This window comes from Chrysochloris asiatica, unplaced genomic scaffold (genome assembly GCF_000296735.1).
Source record: "Chrysochloris asiatica unplaced genomic scaffold, ChrAsi1.0 scaffold00361, whole genome shotgun sequence".
In the NCBI taxonomy this organism is placed as follows: Eukaryota; Metazoa; Chordata; class Mammalia; order Afrosoricida; family Chrysochloridae; genus Chrysochloris; species Chrysochloris asiatica.
In genome coordinates, this window is record NW_006408879.1 from 618550 (window position 1) to 630639 (window position 12090).

Consider the following 12090-nt stretch of genomic DNA (forward strand, 5'->3'; position numbering starts at 1 on the left):
TTTTGATGCACATAGGTTTTTAATTTTTAGTATGTCCCAATCATCTATTTTGTCTATTTTTGTTTGTGTAGCTTTCAAAATGTTTGGTAGTCTGTTTATGCCCTGAATTAGAGCTCTCACATTTGTCCCTAGTTTTTCATTGATGGCCTTCGTAATTCTGGAATTCACATTTAGGTCTCTAATCCATGCTGAGTTGTCCACCTGCTTTTGATGCTTTATACCATGGCCTTGCTTTAGCTGATGGTACTGAGGTTTTCCACTTTCTCTTCCCACAGATGTTGTCACTTTGATTCCTCTGTAGTCCATCTGGTGAACGCCATGTGTATACTGTTGTTGTTAAGTGCTGCTGAGACTGTTCTGACCCATAGTGACCCTGTACAGGGTTGCTAAGGAGTGTGGGATGAGCTTGAACCTCCAAAATCGCAGTTCAAATTTACTTTGCAGTCCAGTGCATTAACCCACAATGCCACGCTAGCCATCTTTTATGTTGTTAGAAAAGGTATTTGTAATGAACAAGTCATTAGTCTTGCAAAATTCTATCATGTGATCTCCAGCATCATTTCTATCACCAAAGCCATATTTTTCAACTACTAATCCTTCCTCTTTCTTTCTAACCATTACAATTCAATCACCAGTAATTATCAATACATCTCAACTGCATGTTTGATCGGTTTCAGACTGAAAAAGTTGGTAGAATTCTTCAATTTCATTTTCATTGACTTTAGTAGATGGTGTATAAATTTAAATAATAGTGGTATGTACTGGTCTTCCTTGAAAGTATACAGATATTAACCTATCAGAAGTGTACTTCAAGATAGATCTTGAAACGTTCCTTTTTAGAGTGAATGTGTCACCAGTCCTATTGAATTTGGCATTCCTGGCATAGTAAACCATGTGATTTATTGTGATTATATGATTATCAGATTCATAATCACCAAGAGGTCCTTGCTGTACAAGCTGTTAAATTATGACCTATCACATGTCCACCTTGCCATCTTTCCTTCTTTCAGCATTCTGGATGTTGAGCCCTGGAGAATGAGTGCCCTAACATAACAGAGGAGTGCATGAATCTAAATGCACATGCATTGAAATGTGCATGGATGACCACATGCTGGATTTAGGATCCATCAGATGTTTGATTTATATCAAGTGTGTATATGTGTGTGTGCCTATGTAAATATACACTTGTACTGTGTTAGTAAAGAATAATGAAAGTGCTATAACTTCCAGAAGAATGAGCAAATATATTTTGGAAGAAGTACAGCCTGACTGTGCCTTGGAAACTATGATGGTGAGACTTCATCGCTTGTATTTTGGACATGTCGTCAGGAAGGACCATCCTGAAAGAAGGACAACATGCTTGGTAAAGTGCAAGGTCAATGAAAAAGAGGACCTGTCGGGGTTTTCCCTCGACATAGTTGTCACGAGTGTTTGGTTCACGAGGAGGGGAGATCCAGCGGCGATAGGGATAGCGAAAGAATATACAGACAAACAGAAGAAGGGAGACAATGAGGCACCCCAAAGCCAGGGTGGATACATCACTGGTGGGCAGACTTGGGACTACAGGCATCATGGCCTCTGCAGGCAGCAACTCACTGCCCTGCAATCTTTAATGCATGCCTTCCAACCCGTAACGCACCGCAATCTTTACTCCATGCCTTCCAACCAGTAATGCACTGCTATCTTTACTCCATGCCTTCCAACCAGTAATGCACACCTGGGGAGGCTCGGGCCTCTGCTTTATTTAGGGGAGGAGTTTCACACCAAGCTGGGAGGGACTAAAACAGGATACAGCTAACATCAGTAATTTTCCAGACATTCAGGTAACTTTACATTGTACTTCACTGGTTCAAATCCCAGGCCAGCAACTTGGATTCTCAGGCCCAATTAACATATCTATAGCCCCTGAGGTCAGTTGGGGGAAGGTGAGAGTTCTGCAGGAGACGCCCAGGTGAATGGGCTGCACCTGGAAAAGGGATTAGGGAGGATGGGTTCTTTGTCTATAGAACAAAGAACCGAGAAGTAGCTAAGATATTTTTAGTTAATCCTTTGGAAAAAGGCTTAACCTTGCAACCTTTAGTCTCGGCTTTAGGAAAATATCACATTTATCTGTGGATTTTCAAAGGCTCCAGTGTATTAATTTAATATGTATAACTGAATATTAAGATGAAAGCAATTTGCTATTAACTGCCAGTGGCCTCATTTGTTACACTCAGCCCTAGAGGGCCTCGAACCACTGACCAGTCTTACACGGTCTGCAACAAGGACCATCTCCAAAAAGACGAACTGCCACAGTGGCAGCCACAATGGACTAAACACCGACAATTGTGAGAGTGCCAATGGACTAGACAGTGTTTCATTCTGTTGTGCATAGAGTTGTTATGAGCCAAAACCAACTTGATGGCATCTAGCAACAACACTTACATGAGGGGGTTTCAAAAGGCACATGCAAAAAAAGATTTTCATTTCATTCCATTTTACCATGAAGATTTTGACTCATGGTTACTCCATGTGTATGAGAGTCGAAATGTGCTTCTCTAAGGTTTTCAGTGACTTGTTTTGAGGAAGTGCATCACCAGGTCTTTCGTTTGAGAACTGTCTGGGTAGACTGCACCAACAACTTTTAAGTCAGTGGCTTAGAGCATTAACTGTACTACCCAGGGATTCTACATGTTGCTGCTGTTGATAGGTGTTGTTGAGTTCATTCCATCTCATAACTACCTCACGCACAACAAAACCAAATACTGCCCTGTCTTGTGCCTCCTCACAAGCATTGGTAAGCCTGAGACAATTACTGCTTTCACTGTCCTAATCCATCTCATTGGGGATTTCTCTCTTTTTTGCTGACCTTCCATTTTACCAAGAGTTGTGTCCTTCACTAGGAATTATTCCCTCCTGATAATATGTTCAAAGTATGAAAGACAAAGTCTCGCCATCCTGACTTCCAAGGAGCATTCAGAGTGCATGTCTCCCAACACAGATTTGTTTGTTTTTCTAGCAGACTATGGTACTTTTCATATTCTTATCCAATACCATAAATCAAATACATCAACTCTACTACAGTTTCCTTATTCACAGTCCAAATCTCACATGCATATGAACTACTGAAAATACTATGGTTTGGGTCAGGCGCGTCTTAGTCCTCAAATTTACATCTTTGCTCTTAAACACTTTAAAGAGGTCTTGTGCAGCAGATTTGCCTAATGCACTACATCATTCAACTTCTTGACTGCTGCTTCTATGAATGTTGATAGTGGATCGAAGCAAAATGAAGTCTTTGACAATTTCAATATTTTCTCCATTGATTTTGAGGTTATTTATTGGTCTGGAGGTGAAGATTTTGTTTTCTTTACATTGAAGTACAATCCATACTGAAGGTTGTGGTCTTTGGCTTTCATCAGTATTTTAAGTCCTCTTTACGTTCAGCAAGCAAGGTTGGATCAGCTGAATGTTGCAATTTGTTAATGAGCTTTCCTCCAATCCTAATACCACGATCTTCTTCATATAATCCTGTTTCTTGGAGTTTTTGCTCAATGTAAATATTGGCTAAATTGTAACACTGAAGAAGTTGGTAGGATTCTTCAATTTCATCATCACTGGCTTTAGTGGTTGGTGCATAAATTTTAATAATATCGTATTTACTGGTCTTCATTGTATGCACATGAATTTTACACCATAACAGACAGCATTGTACTTCAAGATAGATCTTCAAATGTTCTTTTTAATGGTGAATGTGACACCAATCCTCTTGAATTTGTCTTTTCTTGCACAGTAAACCATATGATTTTCAGATTTAAAGTGGCCAATACCACTCCCTTTCTGCTCACTAATGCCTAGGATATTGATACTCATGCATTCCATTTCATTTTTGACAACTTTCAATTTTCCTAGATTCATGTTTTGTGTATTGCATGTTCTGATTGTTAATGGATATTTGCTGCTGTTTCTCCTCATTTTGAATTGCACCCCATCAGCAAAAGAAGGTCCTGAAAGTTTTGCTCCATTTGCAACATCACAGTCATCTTGACTTTGAGGAGACCACTCTTCCTTACTTACATTTTGAGTGCCTTCCTACTTGAAGGGCTCATCTTCTGGCACTGCATCGGATAATATCCTGGTACTAGTCATCCTGTTTTCATTTTCTGGTATTATAGCTGATATTATTCTACTGCTATTCCTAAGGTTTTCAATGACAAAACATTCAGAAATAATCTACCTCTCCTGTTTCTAGTCTATGTTAGTCTGGAAGCTTAGCAGAAATCTGTCAGCAGGATGGCCCTACTGCTATTTAAAATACTGGTGGAATCATTTCCAGCATCGCAGCAGTATGCAAACCACTGAAGTATGACAGACAGACAGACGACCACTGGGTCCCTCCAAAATATGTGATGCAAAGTCTTGCCATCCTTGCTTCAAAGAAGCATTCTAGCTACATTTTCTCCAAGATGGATGTGTTCCTTACTCCAGAAGTCTCTAGTATTTTCGATAGTCTTTGCCAACACCGTTATTCAAAGGCATCTATTCTTCTTCAGTCTTTCTCTATTTCAGTCACATTCTGTAAGTAAGGCTGTCTTATATACACTGAGAACACAGTTTATGAATGATCAGCATGTTTGTACTGTATGGCTTTGTCTTTTGACTTTACTGTGCATTGTCTCTGTGTCATTGCTGTGTTTGAAGTAGTGGCAGGGTAGTAGAAACATGAATTCACAGCATCCTCTTGATGAAAAGCTGCTTTACTTTTTCATATCTTTTCACTTCCTCTTGTAAACCATTTACCCCAAAGTGACTGAACACTCCCAGAGTGCACCCAACACTAAGAGGGCAATCTACCTGGAGTGGGCATTGCTCTTATGAGCTGACTACTCTTTACACAAAACTTTCAGACTTGGAGCAGTCTCTGGAAGGTACAAAACAGTCTTCCAGAATGATCCCTGGGAGTCCAGGCCCGGCAGAGTATAGGTCGTCTACTCCTAGGACAGCCACAGCCCCACGTCGCCCAGTCGGGGTTGGCCCAGGGCTCACCTCCAGACCTCATGAGACCTTAGCGGGAGGCCACCCCGGTTGTGCAATCTGCTTCCACTCAGAAAATGGACCGCATCTCCCTTTGTAGATGGCGGAGCCTCAGCCTTTCATCATCTTGACAGGCAGGGCTTTGTCTGTAGCGGCCTCAAAATATTCTCTCCATTTCATCATAGTTTAATATTTTATAGGCTGTGTTATTCACAAATAATTAAAACCACCCATAACTGCTCCAAGTGGGAACCCAGGGACGAGAGTATAATGAGATATTTCCGGATCTTACACATGACTATTGCATGCACTCAAATCTTCTCCATTAATCATTTGACAGCTACATTTGACATTTAAATGTTAGAAGGGGAATTTTTATTACCAAATGTGTCTAAAATGAGACAACAAAAACATTCAAAGTAGTTATTAATAAGAACATTTTAGAAACATGACTACATTGAATTGTTTTAATTCATTCATTGCTTGGTAATAATTGGACTACGAAGTGGCAAACAAGGCACATTCCTTGCTCACATGTGCTTCTCAGAGTTTAACCAGTTCTGCGTTTATGTCAATAGCATGTTCAAGGTGGCGTTTTCTTAGACAAAAAACAATCAAAATCATTGTAAAGAGCTGACAAACATGTGCTTTATACAGATATATTTCATAGCCAGTCACATCTGTCCCAGAGTGAAAAAGATTCCATAGCTTAAAAAATAGTGTGAAATCAATACACCCTTTACTTGTTGTTGTTGTTATGGTTAAGTGCTGATGTGTCACCCCAGCTCATAGCGATCCTGTATAATCCTTTTGCAAGGGGCAGCTAGTGGGTTTGAACTACCAACCTTGTGGTTAACAGTCCAGTGACTACTATAAAGCACCACACCAGGATTCCCTATTTACCTTTATTTCTTTACTTTTATTTCACATGCTAATCTAGTCCTCATGTGGCGCTGTAGGATAAGCACTCGATCACAAGGTCAATTTGAACCACAAGGTTGATGGTTCAAAGTCACCAGCCGCTCCTCAGAAACCCTATGTAGAATCATTATGGGTCAGAACCGATTCAATGGCACTTAACAACAACAACAATCTACATGGAAATAATTTAACTCTAGCTCTTTGTCTTAAACATACCCACAGAACATAGACATGGGCTTTGGACTGTGTATTTTTTTATAAAATACGTAGCAGTGTAACTTACATGTTATGTAATGCATACACTTTAAGTGTGTAGTTTGGTAAGTTTTGACAAATGCATATGCTTGGTCATCACCAAGGAACATTTTTATGGAACATTTTTATCAGCTCCAAGGATTCCTGCACACCTCATTACTGTCAGACTCTCCAACAGCATCGGTCCCAGACGAGTGCTGATTTCTGGCATCACTAGAGAACATCTTCTCCTTCTCTAGAAAGTCTATAAACTGACTCTCACAATATGTGACGCTTTAGTTGTTTAAACACTAAAAACCTTTATTAATAAATAGAGGTCTTCTAGTTCCATGTGTTAAAATAAAGTGAACCACATGAATTTAAGATGTGGGAGCAAGTGGCAGCTCAGTGTGAGAACCCTCCCCTACCACCCATCTGTGAGAGCACCTTTGTGTGTTGCCTTGATGTTGAACAGGTTTCAGAGGAGCTTCCAGCTTAAGGCAGACTAGAAATAAAGGTCTGGTGATCTGCTTTTGAAAATCAGCCCATGAATAGTCCCTGGAGCCCAGTGGTTTCAATACAATGTACAAGGAGTGGCCATGAGTCCAAGGCCAGCTTGATGGTTGCTAACAACACTTAAAACACAAACCTTGGTAAGCTTTGACATACATGTGTCTGTGAAATCATTACTGCAGTCAAGATAAAGAACATATCCATCACCTAAAAAGATTTCTCACACTCCCTCATATTTTTTCCTACAACACCTCGCTCTCTACCCCAAATAAATCCTTAGGTAATTACTAATATACTTTCTGGAATTATAGATTGCTTTTAATTTTCTACAAATTGACTCATACAGCATGGATTCCTTTTCCATCTGGCTTCTTTCACTAAACAGAATTATTTTGAGATTTAGTCATGCTGTTGCACATCAGGAGAGTCAATACTTACACTAAGGAGTATTCCTTTGTACAGCTATTCCACAAAATGTTTTCTCATCCACCACTGTCCATCAAATTGTAGGCTAAGGACTGGACTGTTAACCTCAAGGTCAGCAGTTCAAACCCACCAGCCACTCCTGAGAAACCCTAAACAGGATTGATACAAGTCATAAGTGACTCGACAGCAGTTAACAACAACAACAATATCTCTCAATAAGAGTCCTGGTGTGGTGTGACACTGTAGGCTAAGCCCTAGACCTCAAGGTTGGTTCGAACAGACTGGATAGCACTTAAAAACAACAATATCTCAAGAATTGACTGCAAACCACAAGCTCAGTGATTTCAGCCCACCAGCAGCTCCGCTGAAGAAATATGAAGTTTTATGTTCCCGTAAGATTTACAGCCTGAGAAAGCCTATGCAGGGTCTCTATGAGACTGAACCTCCTCAACAACACTCAACAGTATCTCAATAACGCTGATAGAGAATAAGAGGAAAACATTCAAAGAAGTCCATGACTATATATTGCAACAGATCAGGCACCGCAAAACAGATTGAGTGAAATGGAGCATTGGTCAATACATTCACAATAAAGAGTGTGTGTGTGTGTGTGTGTGTGTGTGTGTGTGTGTGTGCACTCATGCTAAACAAGGTCTAGTAGGAGTGGAGGAAGAGAATGAGTAGTCATAAGCAGTGTTTGAGGGGATGATAATATATACTTTTTTCAAACATTGATGAAAATAACTCATAACTTCAAGAATTTTCATAATTTCATAAAGAAACTCACAGATTTATGAAACTCAACAAAAATTCAATTGGAAAAGCTACAAAATATATCACACCAGAGTCAGGATTCCAAAGACAAAGTCTATAAATAAAAATAACGCTTTTCAAAGAGCAGCCAGCAGTAACTGTGACCGCTGAATCTTTAAAAAAGACAAAAGAAGAGAGACTGTAAGTCCATCTTAAAAGGACTGAAAGAACACAACTGCCAACCTAAAATTCGATACCAGAGAAAAGAGCTTTCAAAATCAGCAGGAGGAATAAGCAAGCTGCTTGAAAACATACTAGAGGCCATTCTTCAGCAGAAAGAAAGTGAGTCCAGAAAAACAGGAAAGTCTGAAAAGGAATAAAAACCATTGGAAAGAGTGAATGTGGGAGTGATCATGAATGCCACAATCATTTTAAATAAACCCAGACAAAAGTGCAGAGGTAGTCAGATGGAAAGACTCTTGGCCCAGCGATAGAACCCGAGTTCCCGAGATAATTCCTACTGAGGAGTCTAGCAGAGGGATTAAGAACCTGGGCCTGGTGCCAGACCATCAGATTCCAAACCTCAGGTTTCCTACTTAGTAGTTTATAACCGGGATTTTCTTTGCTGTAATGTCCTCATCTTTATATCAGGATGGTGTGCCTACATCACAGGGCTGTACATGATTGTATGAGGTAATAGTGCCACACAGAGTCTATTTCCAATAATGTTCGACATGTATGCTTACATCGATGGCTGTGTCTCTAGCTAACTACGTGTCCAGTCATCTCAGCCAAATCCCATAACATCCCTCACCTATCAATGTTAGATTTTACAGTGAGTGCCTTCCAAAGAGCCACCATGATCGGGAATGGACAATGACATTCGAAGTTTCTGTTACATTTTTAAAACATGAGTTCCCGTGAAGCATCTTGTTATTGTTGCTAGTTGTCATCAAGTAGAATCCAACCCATGATGACCTTCTGTTAACAGAATGAAATGTTGCCTGCTATTGTGTCATCTTCATTGTCACTGGTGTGTTTGAGTCCGTTGCTTCAACTGAGGCAATCCATCTGGTTTTCATTGGTCCTCTACTTCGTGAAACATGATTCCTTTTTCCAGCGATTTGTCTTTTCCTTATGACATGTCCAAAGATAGTTCCTTAGAACCCTTGAGTGGACTCTGAGAGGGTGGTGTCAGATGTCAGTATTTTTTGTATACTTATCAGACGATGTTAACTATTGGTGGCTTTTGTGAGTGTAATGGCTAGTGTTCTGTGTCAATGTGACTAGATCAGGATGCCCATAGATTTCGCAGTTGGGATGTGCTTATTCCTACGATGATGAAACCTAATACACACATAGTTAACTATGACGAGTAGCTCTGAGGAGCCAGTCAATTGAAGGGATGCTTCTTTGGGGGTGTGGCCATGTCCCAATATGCTAGATCCACAGGAGGGGCTCTGTCTCTCTCCTCCATTGGAGACCTGGAAGTCTGCAATTGCAAGCCATTTCCTTGATAATAAACTTCAGTCTGTATATGTACAAATGTATGTTTCACTGGTTTTGAGTCTCTAGAAACCTGGCCTTAGACAGTGTGTCACTAGAGAAGACAATCTCAGGGTCTCCTTTCATCATTAAAAATATCTCATTCCAAAATGCAAAACAAGGGTTTTTACATTTTATAGTATTTTTAAACATCTAAAAAGAATATTTTAAAACAAGTCAACAAACTGAATTCCAGAACATCAACATCAGAGACCCAAATCTTCTAAGGTCGTTGCCAATTTCTCATACTGTGTTTTAAGATCAAACTTTTAAAGTATTTGACATGGTTATAAATTCATCCCGCCATATTGTGCCTAGGAAAAGAACAGGAACATCAAGGAAAAGAGATTAGATTAAAATCTTTGTTTAATTTAAGAATATCTTTTCAATGGAGGCTGTTTGATTTGAGCTATTTTAGACTCTGCACCACCATTATCTGCTTGTTTGTTCAACACTAACAATGTATTTAATAGCAGTGCCAAAAATGACAAAAGTCACATGACCTTGGCAAAGAGAGTAGTCCCATGTTCAGTAAAAGCCTTATTAAGTGGGACTTATCATTCATAATACAGAAATAGAGATCATCCAATCGGACCAGTTGTCTTTATCTCTGGCATTGCCCACTGCTCCAGACACACTCCACTAATGTTATCTCCTGGGAAATCTAGTCATCATAGCTTTTCCTCCGAAGTGCTGTTTTCCTAAAAGGCTCCAGGAATTGATGGATTACAAATTGAAATGTTCTAGCAAACTGAGGTAACATTGCAGGTACTAACTTATCTGTGCCAAGAAATTTGGAAGGTAGGTAGTTACCTGGCCAACCAATTGGAAGAGAACCATATTTGTGTCCATTTCAAACAAAAGTCATCAATTGACACCCAGGAGACATCAAGGCAAGTGGTCAGGTCCCCTCAAAGCAAACTCCCTTCCAAGACTAAGACTCAATGTGAATACACACTCTGATTAGTGACCACGTCAATCACCAGTAAGGGGAAGTGAGGGAAAAACAGCACTGAAGCTGCGAGCTAAGCCCTACAACATTCAATAGACTCCTGTGACCCCAGGTAGAGAGACCTGGTTGGCCAGCAGTGTGGCAAGACCTGGGGACTCTTGGGCCCAGAGTCAGTGACATAGCCACAGAGGACTAGAGTGGAGAGTGAAGCATCCAGCTGATAAAAAGAGAGGGCATATGCACAAGAACACCCACACTTGCAGATAATACCCACTTGACCTGGCTTCAATGACTGGGTGATCAGAGCGCAACTAGAAGAAGAAAGTAGAGGAAAAAAAGAGTAATCTGATACAATTTGATGAACTTGACCTACACCTATGTATGCAGTAGCTCAAAAGAGGGAACAACTTGGATATTGGCTACCCAAAATGGGGGTGCTTCAAAGGCAAGAAGTTACTGGCTTACCAGCTTTCAAGCAAGAATGTAGCTCCAGAAGGCATGGAAGAAGTTAGAATCTCCACTGAGTAGTATCCAATGTGTCTAGGCGGGCTGATGAAAGGAAATGCGGATAGGTCTCTTGTGATACAATAGTGTATAAGGAGAAGAACCTGACATCAAGATTGGGGAAAGACTCATTAACGACCTACAGTATACAAATAGCACAACCTTGCTTTCTGGAAGGCAAGAGGACTTGAAGTACTTACTGGTAAAGACCAAAGATTATGGTCTTCAGTATGGATTGCACCTCAATGTGAAGAAAATGAAACTCCTTTCAACCTGCACAGTAAATAATATCATATTAAAAGGAGGAAAGATTGAAGTTTTCAGAACTTTATTTTACTTGATTCCATAATCAACACTCATGGGCCCAGCAGTCAAGAAGTCAAACAACATATTGCGTTGGGCAAATCTGCTGCACAAGAAAATTTTAAAGTCCTCAAGAGCCAAGATATCATCAGTTTGAGGACTAATGTGTACCTGACCCAATACAGGGTATTTTCAATCAGTTCATGTGCATGTGAAAGTTGGACAATGAAAATGAAAGACTGTAAAAAAAATAAATGTATTTGAATTGTAGTGTGAGTGAAGAATATTGTTGTTGTTGTTGTTGTTGTTGGCGTCATAGAGTTGATACTGACTCATAGGTAACTGATGCATAACAGAATGAAACACTGCCCCGTCTTGCATCAACCTCAAATCGTTGCTACCCTTGAAATGATAGCTGATGCCACTGCATCAATCCATCTCATTGGGGGTCTTTCTTTTTCCCTGACCCTTCACTTTACTAAGCGTAATGTCCTTCTCCAAGAACTAGTCCCTCCTGATAATATGTCTGGAATATAAAAGGCAAAGTCTCACAATCTTGGCTTCTAAGGAGCATTCTGACTGCATTTCTTTCAACACAGCTTTGTTTGTTCATTTGGTGGTCCATGGCACTTTCGATATTCTCCTCTAACACCACAACTCAAATGCATCAATTCTTCTACGATCTTCTTTACATGCATAAGAGGTTATCGAAAATACCATCGTCTGGGTCAGGCACAGCTTAGTCCTCAAACTGACATCTTTCTCTTGAACACTTCTGAAGGACCTTGTGCCTGATCAACAAAATGTCATTGCAACTACCCCTAATTAGCGCTGAATAAAATCTTGCTTGAGCTTCCGGTCTCCGAAAAGCTTAAGTTTTATTACACCTGGAGACCCTCCCCACCCCACCCCCACCCCCCACCCCC